Source organism: Bufo bufo, chromosome 2, assembly GCF_905171765.1.
Source record: "Bufo bufo chromosome 2, aBufBuf1.1, whole genome shotgun sequence".
Classification (NCBI taxonomy): Eukaryota; Metazoa; Chordata; class Amphibia; order Anura; family Bufonidae; genus Bufo; species Bufo bufo.
Window position 1 is genome coordinate 816,226,588 of NC_053390.1, and position 13,909 is coordinate 816,240,496.

The following is a 13,909-nucleotide window of genomic DNA, read 5'->3' on the forward strand; positions in this document are numbered from 1 at the left end:
AGACTAACACAAAAAAAAAGTGTATATGTAGACTTTAGATAACATTCTAAAATATATAGATATTTTTTTTTTTGTATCTTGTAGTTTCCACATTCTCGCTGCAATGAAAAATGTCCCCCTGGATACAGGAAATCTCAGGATGGAAGACATCTGGTCTGCTGTTATGACTGTGTCCTATGTTCTGAAGGAGAAATATCAAACATCTCAGGTGCCATGGAAGTATTACATTAACCCTTCTGTGCTGACTATTAGAGAAATCACCCCCATATACACAATCTTATTCAGATCTTTAAAGATCCTTACATGCAGTATGATTTATCACTCTTCCTCGGTAAGTCCGTTTCACACAGAAATAACCTGGGGCCAGATTTATCACAGCATGGCAGCGTATGCCGGGCTGTGATAACCAGGAGCACTGCTGGGTGCTGCGCCTGATTTAGGACAAGGTGTAGCTCCCGGCTGATGTAAAGGTTAGTGTACTTCAACACCAGAAAACTAGGGTAGAGGATGATAAATGTGCCTCTGACCTGCTGCTCCTCACCCTCAAAATGACCACTTTTACGGAAGGTAGTGAGGCCGAGGGAATAACAGCAGTACCGTAAAATGTTTGCACAAGTGCCATTGAGAATGACTCAAAGAAATGTTTCTCAACATAACCATTGCATGCGCGTACAGTGCGGCGGGAAGCGACTTCCTGACAGCCGTCATACAGGTGCGGCATGCTGATCGGGCGGGTGCAGGAGCCCGGCTGGGTCTCACAGACAGGCTGTTCAGTGTCTTACACTGCTAATACACTGACAGTCAATTCATTACATTCATTGTAATGCATTGTAGAGATGATCAGAACCCTAAAAGTTGAAGTACCACAGTTGGACAAAAATAAAAAGTAAAAAAAAAGGTGTTTTTAAAAATAGAAAAAAATATGTTATAAGTAAAATAAAGTGCCCTTTCTCCTCATCAAGTCATACACAATAAAAAAAATAGTCATATTAGGTATCGGTGTATCCGTAATGACCGACTCTCTAAATATTTTACGTGATCTACGCCATCAGATGAAAGCCATTTAAAAAAAGGAAAAATAAAAACCGTGCCAACATAGCCATTTTTGGTAACTTTGACTTCCAAAAAGTGTAGTAGCAAGCAATCAAAAAGTACAATGTACCCCACAATGGTACCACTGAAATGTCACTTCATCCCGCAAAAAATTAGCCCCTACACAAGACGAATGACTCAAAAATAAAAAATAAATATGACTCAGACACTGGCAACACAAAACAGCATTTTTTTAAAAACATGCTTTTATTGTGTAAGATTGCAAAAAATAAATAAAAATATTTGGTATTGCTGCATCCGTAATGACCTGCTCTTTAAAAATATCTAATGGTCTACCACTTCAGGTGAATGCTGAAAAAAAATGTAAAAGTAATAAAATGTAAAAAAAAAAAATGTTACAAAATTGGTATTTCTGTAATCCCACTAATCAGCAGAACAAAGATAACATTTCAATTTTCTTGCATGATGTTTGCCGAAATAACAAATCCCAAAAAGCAATGGCAGAATTGCCACCTTTTGTTTATCCTGCTTCCCAAAAAGCTAAATAAAAAAAGGATCAAAAAGTTGTATGTACCCAATTATAGAACCAATGATAAAGCTCAGTTGAGATAAAAATAATATTTGTGGTTGTCAGTAAACGGCTGTACTGGTGTCCAGTGGCTGATCAATAGTAACATGGCGCCTGTAAACCATTCCACCAAAATGTTCTCTTCATGTGGAGTTCCTTCTCTTCTGATCCCTGCCGTGTGCCCAAACAGCAATTCACAACTACATATGGGGTGTTGCTGTGTTCAGGAGAAAATCCTTAACAGAATTTGTGGTTCTTTTTCTCCTGTTACCCCTTGTGAAAATGAAAAATGAGGCACTTATGCAACATTTTGCTGGAAGAAATGATTTTTTTTATTTTAACAGCCAAGTACTTCTAAATGCTATTAAAAGGCTGTGGGTCAAAGTGGTCAGAACACCCCTCAAAACAAGTACATGAGGGATGTAGTTTCCAAAATGGGGTCACTTTTTGGGGGATTCAACTGTGAGGGGACCTTATTGTGCCTTCAAATGTAACATGACTTTTACTAAATTGACCCTAACATATGTAGAGGCTCAATAAATAATTTTACAATTGGTCACAGACTACTAGTTGCCTACTATTAACATATGTTCATTCCTATCTAAAACATAACTTTTATTATTGGGCTCTAATATTGTCTTAGACCAGGGTTCCTCAACTCCAGTCCTCAGGGCCCACCTGCCAGTCATGTTTTCAGGATTTCCTTAGTATTGAGCAGGTGATATAATTAGTTTCTGTGCATCAGGACTTACCACAGGTATTCATTTGGTGGGATATTCTCAAATCATGACTGGTAGGTGGGCCCTGAGGACTGGAGTTGGGGAACACTGTCTTAGACAATTACTCATTTGTTAAAATTCTCAGTTGTGTTCCCTCTATGTTACATTGTGTCTGGGCAGCACTGTGGTTACTGTACTGCTTATTAGTATATAATGGGAGGCTAGTTGCTGCGCACCTGCTCTAGACTCTTCCCTCAGGATTACTGTCCAACTACTTATTTTGCATCATAAAGTTAAATTAGGGCTCACTTCTGAATCCTAAAGAACCTCAAACACTGCCCCGACATGTTTCGCCAGCCAACTGTAGTTGGACAGTAATCCTGAGGGAAGAGTCTAGAGCTGGTGCGCAGCAACTAGCCTCCCATTGTATACTAATTAGCAGTACAGTACCACAGTGCTGCCCAGACACAATGTAACATAGAGGAAGCACAACTGAGAATTTTGATCAATTGAGTAATGGTCTAAGAAGACAACATTATAGACCAATAATAAAAGTTATGTTTTAGATAGGAATGAACATATGTTAAAAGTAGGCAAATAGTAGTCTTTGACTAATTGTAAAATTATTCCTTGAGCCTCTACATATGTTAGGGTCAATTTAGTATGTTACATTTGAAGGCACAATAGGCACAGTAAGTGTTCAAGTTTGGGGAAAACCCAGTGATGATCCCTACCAAGCCGCTGCTTAGTGTCAATAAATTTAGTCAGCATGCCATAGCATGGCATGTGTCACGGCTGAGGATGGGGGAAATCCTCAGCCGTGTGAAGCCCGGTGATGTTACGGCTGCTTGGCCATGAAGACAGGATTAGGGAGCAGGTCACCTCCTAAACGCATCCCTAACCTGACCCTGGCTCCTAGCTACATGAGCCAACCTTGATGGTAGGAGGGCCCATGCTCCGGAACCTAAAAGTCCCTGCTAGCCCTCAAGATGACCCTCACCTAGGAGCTGAGTAAGACAAGCCCACTCCTCCTAGACACGGAGGAGCAGGAGTCTCAACGGCCAAGCTGCAGGAAAAGGGGAGACATAAACAGCTCTATGGATATGGCAGGTGAACAAAGAGTTCCACCTACCTGCCACAGCCTTGCTGACTGGATCCCTGTGTTAGCAGGGTGCAGATCACAAACGCATCCCCACACAGGGACCCAGATCCATAGCTGCACAAAATCACATATAAAACATCACACGGACAACACACATAACTGGAAATAACTTAAAGCGACATTATGGTTATGACCACAGGGGTGGCTCTTACTGGCAGGTAATAAAGACATGAGGCTGCTCTCAGCTAAGCATGGCTGAAGCAACCTGCAGGCCTGCAAAAGCAGTGAGGCTTTATAGGCCAAGAAGCCACACCCCATAGTCGGACACACCCAGTGCACACACACACTAGGAAGGAGATTAACCCTTCCAACAACAGGGAAGGGAAAACACCACTTAAAGGAGATGTGCACACAATAACATAAAAAGGAAGTGCACACATACACACATAACACAAAACCGCATGCACAACGTAGCGAGCTGCAATGGCACAGCTCAGCCTGCTACGCTGCCACATACACACTGTTGCCAGCGGCAACCACAGGTGAGGCAAATACCACAGCCCTCACCTGTGATTGAACACCAAAGAAAACCGCTGACAACCGCATGCGGTTCAGGAGTCACGGTCATAGCCATGGCCGTGACAGCATGTTTTTTTGTCAAATCAAACATCTACCCAGTTATTCTGGACAGAGGTGAGCAAAGTTTTTCCCACAGAGAGTCCTCCAGTTCATGTACTAGATAGTAATCAAGCATTCAAAGAACTAAATAAAACCTAAAAAAAATATATTAGGTCCATATGGGAAATTACCAGTTTAGAGACCTACTTACAGCAGAATATTGTATATAAAGGTATGCAAATTAATATTACACCTAATTCACATCAGGAAGATCTAGACATTATAAAAAGGGGGAGCAGTGCTTACAGAAAATGCTCTTCGTATGCAATCATACCTATTGGAGTATAAAAAAACATATCTGGTATAGATGGAAATCAGTGAAATACAAACATTCAGAACTCATTCTGATTTTGAACAATTAGAAGCCTTGCAGAGTGAGATAAAGGAAAGGAAACACTAGAAGTATAACTGTGATAAAAGGGATTTTGAAATCGGGAAAATATACATAGAAACATAGAAACATAGAATGTGTCGGCAGATAAGAACCATTTGGCCCATCCAGTCTGCCCAATATACTAAATACTATGGATAGCCCCTGGCCCTATCTTATATGAAGGATGGCCTTATGCCTATCCCATGCATGCTTAAACTCCTCCACTGTATTTGCAGCTACCACTTCTGCAGGAAGGCTATTCCATGCATCCACTACTCTCTCAGTAAAGTAATACTTCCTGATATTACTTTTAAACCTTTGCCCCTCTAATTTAAAACTATGTCCTCTTGTAGCAGTTTTTCTTCTTTTGAATATTCTCTCCTCTTTTACCTTGTTGATTCCCTTTATGTATTTAAAAGTTTCTATCATATCCCCTCTGTCTCGTCTTTCTTCCAAGCTATACATATTAAGGTCCTTTAATCTTTCCTGGTAAGTTTTATCCTGCAATCCATGTACCAGTTTAGTAGCTCTTCTCTGAACTCTCTCCAAAGTATCAATATCCTTCTGGAGATATGGTCTCCAGTACTGAGCACAATACTCCAAGTGAGGTCTCACTAGTGCTCTGTAGAGCGGCATGAGCACCTCCCTCTTTCTACTGGTAATTCCTCTCCCTATACACCCAAGCATTCTGCTAGCATTTCCTGCTGCTCTATGACATTGTCTGCCTGCCTTTAAGTCTTCTGAAATAATGACCCCTAAATCCCTTTCCTCAGATACTGAGGTTAGGACTGTATCACAGATTTTATATTCTGCTCTTGGGTTTTTACGTCCCAGGTGCATTATCTTGCACTTATCCACATTAAATTTTAGTTGCCATATTTTTGACCATTCCTCTAGTTTTCCTAAGTCCTTTTCCATTTGGTGTATCCCTCCAGGAACATCAACCCTGTTACAAATCTTTGTGTCATCAGCAAAAAGACACACCTTACCATCGAGGCCTTCTGCAATTTCGCTGATAAAGATATTAAACAATATGGGTCCCAGAACAGATCCCTGAGGTACCCCACTGGTAACAAGACCTTGGTCTGAATATACTCCATTGACTACAACCCTCTGTTGCCTGTTCCTTTAGCCACTGCCTAATCCATTCAACAATATGGGAGTCCAAGCCCAAAGACTGCACTTTATTGATAAGCTTTCTATGTGGGACAGTATCAAAAGCCTTACTAAAGCGATGTCTACTGCACCTCCTCCATCTATTATTTTAGTCACCCAATCGAAAAAATCAATAAGATTAGTTTGACATGATCTCCCTGCAGTAAACCCATGCTGTTTTTTATCTTTCAATCCATGGGATTTTAGATGGTCCACAATCCTCTCCTTAAGTATGGTTTCCATTAATTTCCCCACTATTGATGTCAGGCTTACTGGCCTATAGTTGCCCGATTCCTCCCTACTACCTTTCTTGTGAATGGGCACAACATTTGCTATTTTCCAATCTTCTGGGACGACTCCTGTTGCCAGCGATTGGTTAAATAAATCTGTTAATGGTTTTGCTAGTTCAACGCTGAGCTCTTTTAATAGCTTTGGGTGTATCCCATCAGGCCCCTGTGACTTATTTGTATTAATTTTAGACAGCTGACTTAGAACCTCTTCCTCTGTAAAGACACATGCATCAAAAGATTCATTAGTCTTCTTTCCTAACTGAGGTCCTTCTCCTTCATTTTCCTTTGTAAAAACTGAACAGAAATATTCATTGAGGCAGTCAGCTAGTTCTTTATCTTCTTCTATATACATTCCTTCTTTTGTTTTTAATTTGGTAATTCCTTGTTTTTGTTTCCTTTTTTCATTTATGTATCTGAAGAATGCCTTCTGGCTTTTTTTTCCTGACTGAGCTAATTTCTCTTCTGCCTGTGCTTTGGAAGCTCTTATAACTTGTTTGGCCTCTCTCTGCCTAATCTTATAAATTTGTCTGTCATCCTCGTTTTGTTTTTCTTTATAATTCCTAAATGCTATCTTTTTGTTTTTAATGATTTTGGCCACTTCTGCTGAGTACCACAGTGGTCTCTTCCTTTTTTTGCTTTTACTGACAAGCCTAATGCAATTTTCTGTTGCCTTCAATAGTGCCACTTTTAAGTAGTCCCATTTCTCCTGGACTCCAATGAAACTGTTCCAGTCTGATAGGGACTTGTATACCACTAATCTGATTTTAGAAAAGTCTGTTTTTCTAAAATCTAAAACTTTTGTTTTTGTGTGGTGTGACTCAGTCACTGTACTTATAGTAAACCACACTGACTGGTGATCACTAGATCCCAAGCTTTCCACTACAGTAAAATCAGATACCAAATTCCCATTTGTGAATACTAAATCTAAAATGGCCTCCTTCCGGGTTGGCTCCTCCACTACTTGCTGTAGAGATAATCCCAGTAGGGAATTTAGAATATCTGTACTCCTGGCAGAACTAGCTATTTTGGTTTTCCAGTTTACATCTGGAAGATTGAAGTCTCCCATAATGATAACTTCCCCCTTCAATGTCATTTTAGCTATTTCCTCAACTAGTAGATCATCTAATTCTTTGACTTGGCTAGGTGGTCTATATATCACACCTACACGAGTTGCCTTATGATTATCAAGCTGCACGGTAACCCAAACTGACTCTAAATTGTTCTCACTAACTTGTATCAAATTAGATTTTAGGTTATCTTTCACATACAGGGCCACCCCTCCCCCCTTCTTGCCTTCTCTGTCTTTCCTGTATAGAGAGAACCCTGGTATTGATATATCCCAGTCATTACTCCCGTTGGCAATCAGGGAGGTAGAAATTATTCTAACTACTCAGATAAACGTATGAACTATACTGACATATCAGAATCTGAAATCTCTGAGTCAGAAGGAAGTGTACAAAATAAAAAATTGGGAACTAAATGGAATGCAAAAAACAAACCAGGGCCTTCCCAAAGAAGATTTAACCCTAACACAGCCCAGAAATTCCAAATAAATCAGAAATTAAACAGTGGAGGACAGGGAATACTAAATATGGAAGGAACATTTATACCTCCTTCCTCATCCTTCTTACCCTTTCCATTTTCCCAAAAAACAGTCTCTCAGCCTCAACAACCAGTGACACCAGCTATAACGATGGCACCTACAGCTCCTTTTTTATTACCAGGGATACAACTAAGGGATCGGGACAAATGGTTAGACCAACAATTAAAAAGCTAATTACCCAATAAAAAGATAAAGAAATGCAGGTTATTAACCTATCCAACATTATCCTAGATTCGGAACATGAAAGCCTGATACAGAAAGGCCTATCATTTACACCAGCCCCATACTTTGATTGCTTTTCATGGGTCAGAGATGTTAACCTTTTCGCTAGAAAATTGGCCTTACATAAGGAGTTTAAAAATAAAGAAAGGGATCCACAGGAATTATAGAAAAGGGAAGCAAGAGCAATACGAGTCTTAGAACAACTACAGAATGAACAGTTAGTGGAAGCTATCATACCATCAGCCCAATTTAGTACACTTACCCCCCAAACAACATTTTCTCCACCATTTACAAAATATGGGAATATACAAACATTTGTGAATCTGGTAACGGCAGACCTGGAGAAAATTAAGACCAAAAAAGAAAAAGTTGGCCAGAATCTAACGGATAAAGAAAGCAAGGCATTATGAGAACTAATGGAAAATCATGATCTAGAAATAAAACCATCAGACAAAGGGGTGAATGTGGTAGTGATGAATAAAACTGAATATAAAGAGATGGTTATGAGCCTCCTAAAAGATGTGAATACATATACAGAACTATCTATATACTGTTAAATATACGCAGAAACTAAAAGTGATATTACAGTCAGCTAAATTGGAAAATGTAATAACTAAAGAGGAGTATAAAGTTCTATTCTATCCTAAACCTGTTATCGATCCCAAATGTTCATAAAAAACGTCATCCAATACCAGACAGACCGATAGTGTCAGGCAATCAGAATCTTTGTGAGGTAATTAGCAAATATGTAAATGAGATCATATCCCCATTTGTCCCAAGCCTTACTTCGTATTTAAAGGACACCAAAGATGTTCTAACTAAGTTGCAGGGAGTAAGTGTTAGTAAAAATACGTTAATATCGTTCCTTGACGTTGAAGCGCTATACACGAGTATCCAACACCAACTAGGAATGGAGGCCATCAATTATTATCTAAGCACGAAAGGCACATAACTCAATAAACACAACACCTTTCATGGTAAATATTATTTACAGATCACGGGTACTGCTATGGGCACGATGTGTGCGCCAAATTTCGCTAATTTATTTTTAGGGTGGTGGAAAGAAGGATAGTTTTCACAGAGGAACACGTCAATTTCACAGAACACATTAGTTTCTGGGGTCGTTATATTGATGATGTTTTAATTTTTTTCAAGGGTACTAAAGATAAATTTTACGAGTTTGTAACCACTCTTAATATAAACACTATTGGTCTCAGATTTACAGCAGAGATTCATGAAAGCAAGCTGAATTTCTTAGATCTAACCCTTGCCCTGCAACCTGATGGAAGCATATTAACCGAGGTACGGTATATAGGAAGCCTACTTCAACTAACAGCCTGTTACATTAGAAAAGCTTCCATCCACAATCGTTAAAAATAAGGAATCCTTGTTTGCCAATATTTGAGAGCAAGGGGGAATTGCTCGAGTGAAGAAAGCTTTGATTGTGAAAGTGAGCTGTTATATCAAAGGTTCTTAGATCAAGGGTACCCCAAAAAAGTGCTGCATAAAGTATATAGAAGAGCTAAAACCACCGAAAGGGGCACTCTTCTATACAATCAAAAACAACTTGGTAAAGAAGAAATTGCACGATGTATTGGAACATTTGATGTACAACACAAGAAAGTGAGACAAATTTTACAACATCACTGGCACATTTTGAGAGCTGATGATGATCTAAAAGACATTATTTATGAATATCCAACGGTGACTTATAGGAAAGGAACCAACCTAAAAGAAAATCTAGTCACTTTCAGTGGACCTATTAGAAAGAGAATAAAACAAAGTGGCTAACCACCAATGGATCATATCTGTGTGGAGACTGCAATTTTTGCAGTAAAATGATATCCCAAAGAGAATTTGTGAATCCAATTGATAACAAAAATATCAGATAAAACAGTACATCAACTGCAAGACTACTGGGGTGGTATACACCCTTAGGTGTGGATGTCAGAAATTATACATTGGGAAAACGATACAAGAATTGAGAAGGCGTATATCCAACATACATAAGGGGAATACGACTAGTCTCAAATACTGGGGCATAGCTAAGATATCACTAGGCCCAAGACAGAGCAGCATTGACAAGAGACTCCAGCAAGAAGAGGCGAGATGGATATATCGCCTTAAAAGTTTAGCCCCTCAGGGATTGAACGAGGGATTTACCTTTGCTCCATTTCTTTGAAAAGCGGAAACATCTATTCCTAAGAATAAACTATGAATAATTAGTGCAGGATGACAATTTAACTACATACAATATGTAGTCCCTGGTGATGGATCTATCACATTAGGACAGTGTCTCCTCTTTAATCCAACTTCTATTGGCTCCATCTCCTCTTTTTCTCCGTTCCCGTCTCTCCCCCCTCCTCTTCCCTAATATATATGAATTATGATTCTAAGAACTATAAATGAGGATTATGAATAAACAACAAATATAACTCATGAGAAATGTATCAGATAATTATAATCTAATATGCTGAGAATTATAGATTTATCTGAATTTATGATTATGATCATGATTACAACTTACAATTAATTGGCCAGGTATCCAATAAAATCAGTCTAAAATCATTCTAAAACTATTTATTGACTAAAAAAGGATATAATGTGCATAGATGATTAATAGCCTTTTGAAAAAGAGGAAGTAGGAAAAAAAGGGAAACAAAAGAACAAAAATAAAAAATAAAAATAAAATAAAATAATTAAAAATAAGAGACAAACAGAAGAACATGATGGGTGGTCAATATAGCAAATGATGAATGACTGAATACACCATAATTTGCTGATGGAAACATGATCATGAATTCTAAGTTATTAAGTGTAAACGATATGCTATATGGATAGGGTCCTTAGTATTTATCAGTTATAATAGACATGATTATGAGTAGGGATGAGCAAACCCGAACTGTATAGTTCGGGTTCGTACCGAATTTTGGGGTGTCCGTGACACGGACCCGAACCCGAATATTTTCGTAAAAGTCCGGGTTCGGGTTCGGTAATCGGCGCTTTCTTGGCGCTTTTTGAAAGGCTGCAAAGCAGCCAATCAACAAGCATCATACTACTTGCCCCATGAGGCCATCACAGCCATGACTACTATTGGCATGGCTGTGATTGGCCAGTGCAGCATGTGACCCAGCCTCTATTTAAGCTGGAGTCACGTAGCGCCGCACGTCACTCTGCTCTGATCAGTGTAGGGATAGGATGCAGCTGCTGCTGTTAGGGCGAGATTAGGCAGGGATTTACTTACTGAAGTGATCGATGTACAGCTGTGTATCATACAACCTCTGCTATTCAATTGCTCACTGTTTTAAGGCTGTCCAGAGCTTTTTCAGTCACTTTTTTCTGGGGTAATCGGCGGCCATTTGTGTGTCTTGTGGTGCGCGAGCACAAGCTGCCACCAAGTCCATTTTTAACCATCAATAGTGTTTTTTTTTTTTTTTTGCTATATCCTACATCAGGGGCTTGGCAGTGCTTGCTATTTTATTGAGGGGTGAAATACAATTGCCAAAATAGCAGTACCCTAAATCTGGTGTTTCAGCTGTGGCTAGCCAATTGTAATACTGTCTGCTGTCTGCCGAAGCACAGTTTTTGTTCTGGGTTGAATACAATTCCCAACTTAGCAATTCCCTAAATTAGTGGTTTCTGCTCTATCAGGCCAAGGTTAAATCTATCCATAAAAGGGTATATTAGATTGAAGGTGCGGATAGGGTCATTCTCAATAACTTCACACGCTACCGTGCATTTCCAAGTCTAATTCTGTCCGTAAAAGGGATACCTGTCATCCAGGGCCTAAATACTAGGCCTACAATTTATATTCAGCTAAATCTGTCGTTACTGCTGTGCCAGTATTACTGTAACACGGTACCTAAATAGATAGCCAGATAGTGTTAGGTGTCTGTAAAAAAAAGGCCTGAATTTGAATTCAATACATTGGGCCAAATAATTTTTTTCTTATTGTGGTGAACGGTAACAATGAGGAAAACATCTAGTAACGGACGCGGACATGGTCGTGGTGGTGTTAGTGGACCCTCTGGTGCTGGGAGAGGACGTGGCCGTTCTGCCACAGCCACACGTCCTAGTGAACCAACTACCTCAGGTCCCAGTAGTCGCCAGAATTTACAGCCATATTTGGTGGGGCCCAATGCCGTTCTAAAGATGGTAAGGAATGAGCAGGTACAGGCATTAGTCAATTGGGTGGCTAATGCCTGTACCTAGACCCCACATGGAATGAAGGTCATGCCACTGACTTTCAGAATTCGGAGGAAGAGGCAGTGGTGAGACCGAGCCAACAGCGTATCAAAAGAGAGAGCAGTGGGAAAAGCAGAACACCTGCCGCCAAGAGACTCCGCCTGCTACTGACCGCCGCCATCTGGGACCGAGCACCCCAAAGGCAGCTTCAAGGAGTTCCCTGGCATGACACTTCTTCAAACAATGTACTGACGACAAGACCCGAGTGGTTTGCACGCTGTGCCATCAGAGCCTGAAGCGAGGCATTAACGTTCTGAACCTTAGCACAACCTGCATGACCAGGCACCTGCATGCAAAGCATGAACTGCAGTGGAGTAAACACCTTAAAAACAAGGAACTCACTCAGGCTCCCCCTACTACCTCTTCTGCTGCTGCCGCCTCGGCCTCTTCCTCCGCCTCTGGAGGAACGTTGGCACCTGCCGCCCAGCAAACAGAGGATGTACCACCAACACCACCACCTCCGTCAACAAGCATCTCAACCATGTCACACGGCAGCATTCAGCTCTCCATCTCACAAACATTTGAGAGAAAGCGTAAATTCCCACCTAGCCACCCTCGATCCCTGTGCCTGAATGCCAGCATTTCTAAACTACTGGCCTATGAAATGCTGTCATTCAGGCTGGTGGACACAGACAGCTTCAAACAGCTCATGTCGCTTGCTGTCCCACAGTATGCTGTTCCCAGCCGCCACTACTTCTCCAAGAGAGCCGTGCCTTCCCTGCACAACCAAGTATCCGATAAAATCAAGTGTGCACTGCGCAACGCCATCTGTGGCAAGGTCCACCTAACCACAGATACGTGGACCAGTAAGCACGGCCAGGGACGCTATATCTCCCTAACTGCACACTGGGTAAATGTAGTGGCGGCTGGGCCCCAGGCAGAGAGCTGTTTGGCGCACGTCCTTCCGCCGCCAAGGATCGCAGGGCAACATTCTTTGCCTCCTGTCTCCTCCTCCTCCTACTCAGCTTCCTCCTCCTCTTCTTCCACCTGCTCATACAGTCAGCCACACACCTTCACCACCAACTTCAGCACAGCCCGGGATAAACGTCATCAGGCCATTCTGAAACTCATATGTTTGGGGGACAGGCCCCACACCGCACAGGAGTTGTGGCGGGGTATAGAACAACAGACCAACGAGTGGTTGCTGCCGGTGAGCCTCAAGCCCGGCCTGGTGGTGTGCGATAATGGGCGAAATCTCGTTGCAGCTCTGGGACTAGCCGGTTTGACGCACATCCCTTGCCTGGCGCATGCGCTGAATTTGGTGGTGCAGAAGTTCATTCACAACTACCCCGACATGTCAGAGCTACTGCATAAAGTGCGGGCCGTCTGTGCGCGCTTCTGGCATTCACATCCTGCCGCTGCTCGCCTGTCTGCGCTACAGCGTAACTTTGGCCTTCCCGCTCTCCGCCTCATATGCGACGTGCCCACCAGGTGGAACTCCACCTTGCACATGCTGGACAGACTGTGAGAGCAGCAGCAGGCCATAGTGGAGTTTCAGCTGCAGCACGCACGGGTCAGTCGCACTGCGGAACAGCACCACTTCACCACCAATGACTGGGCCTCCATGCAAGACCTGTGTGCCCTGTTGCGCTGTTTCGAGTACTCCACCAACATGGCCAGTGGCGATGACGCCGTTATCAGCGTTACAATACCACTTCTATGTCTCCTTGAGAAAACACTTAGGGCGATGATGGAAGAGGAGGTGGCCCAGGAGGAAGAGGAGGAAGAGGGGTCATTTTTTGCACTTTCAGGCCAGTCTCTTCGAAGTGACTCAGAGGGAGTTTTTTTGCAACAGCAGAGGCCAGGTACAAATGTGGCCAGACAGGGCCCACTACTGGAGGACGAGGAGGACGAGGATGAGGAGGAGGTGGAGGAGGATGAAGCATGTTCACAGCGGGGTG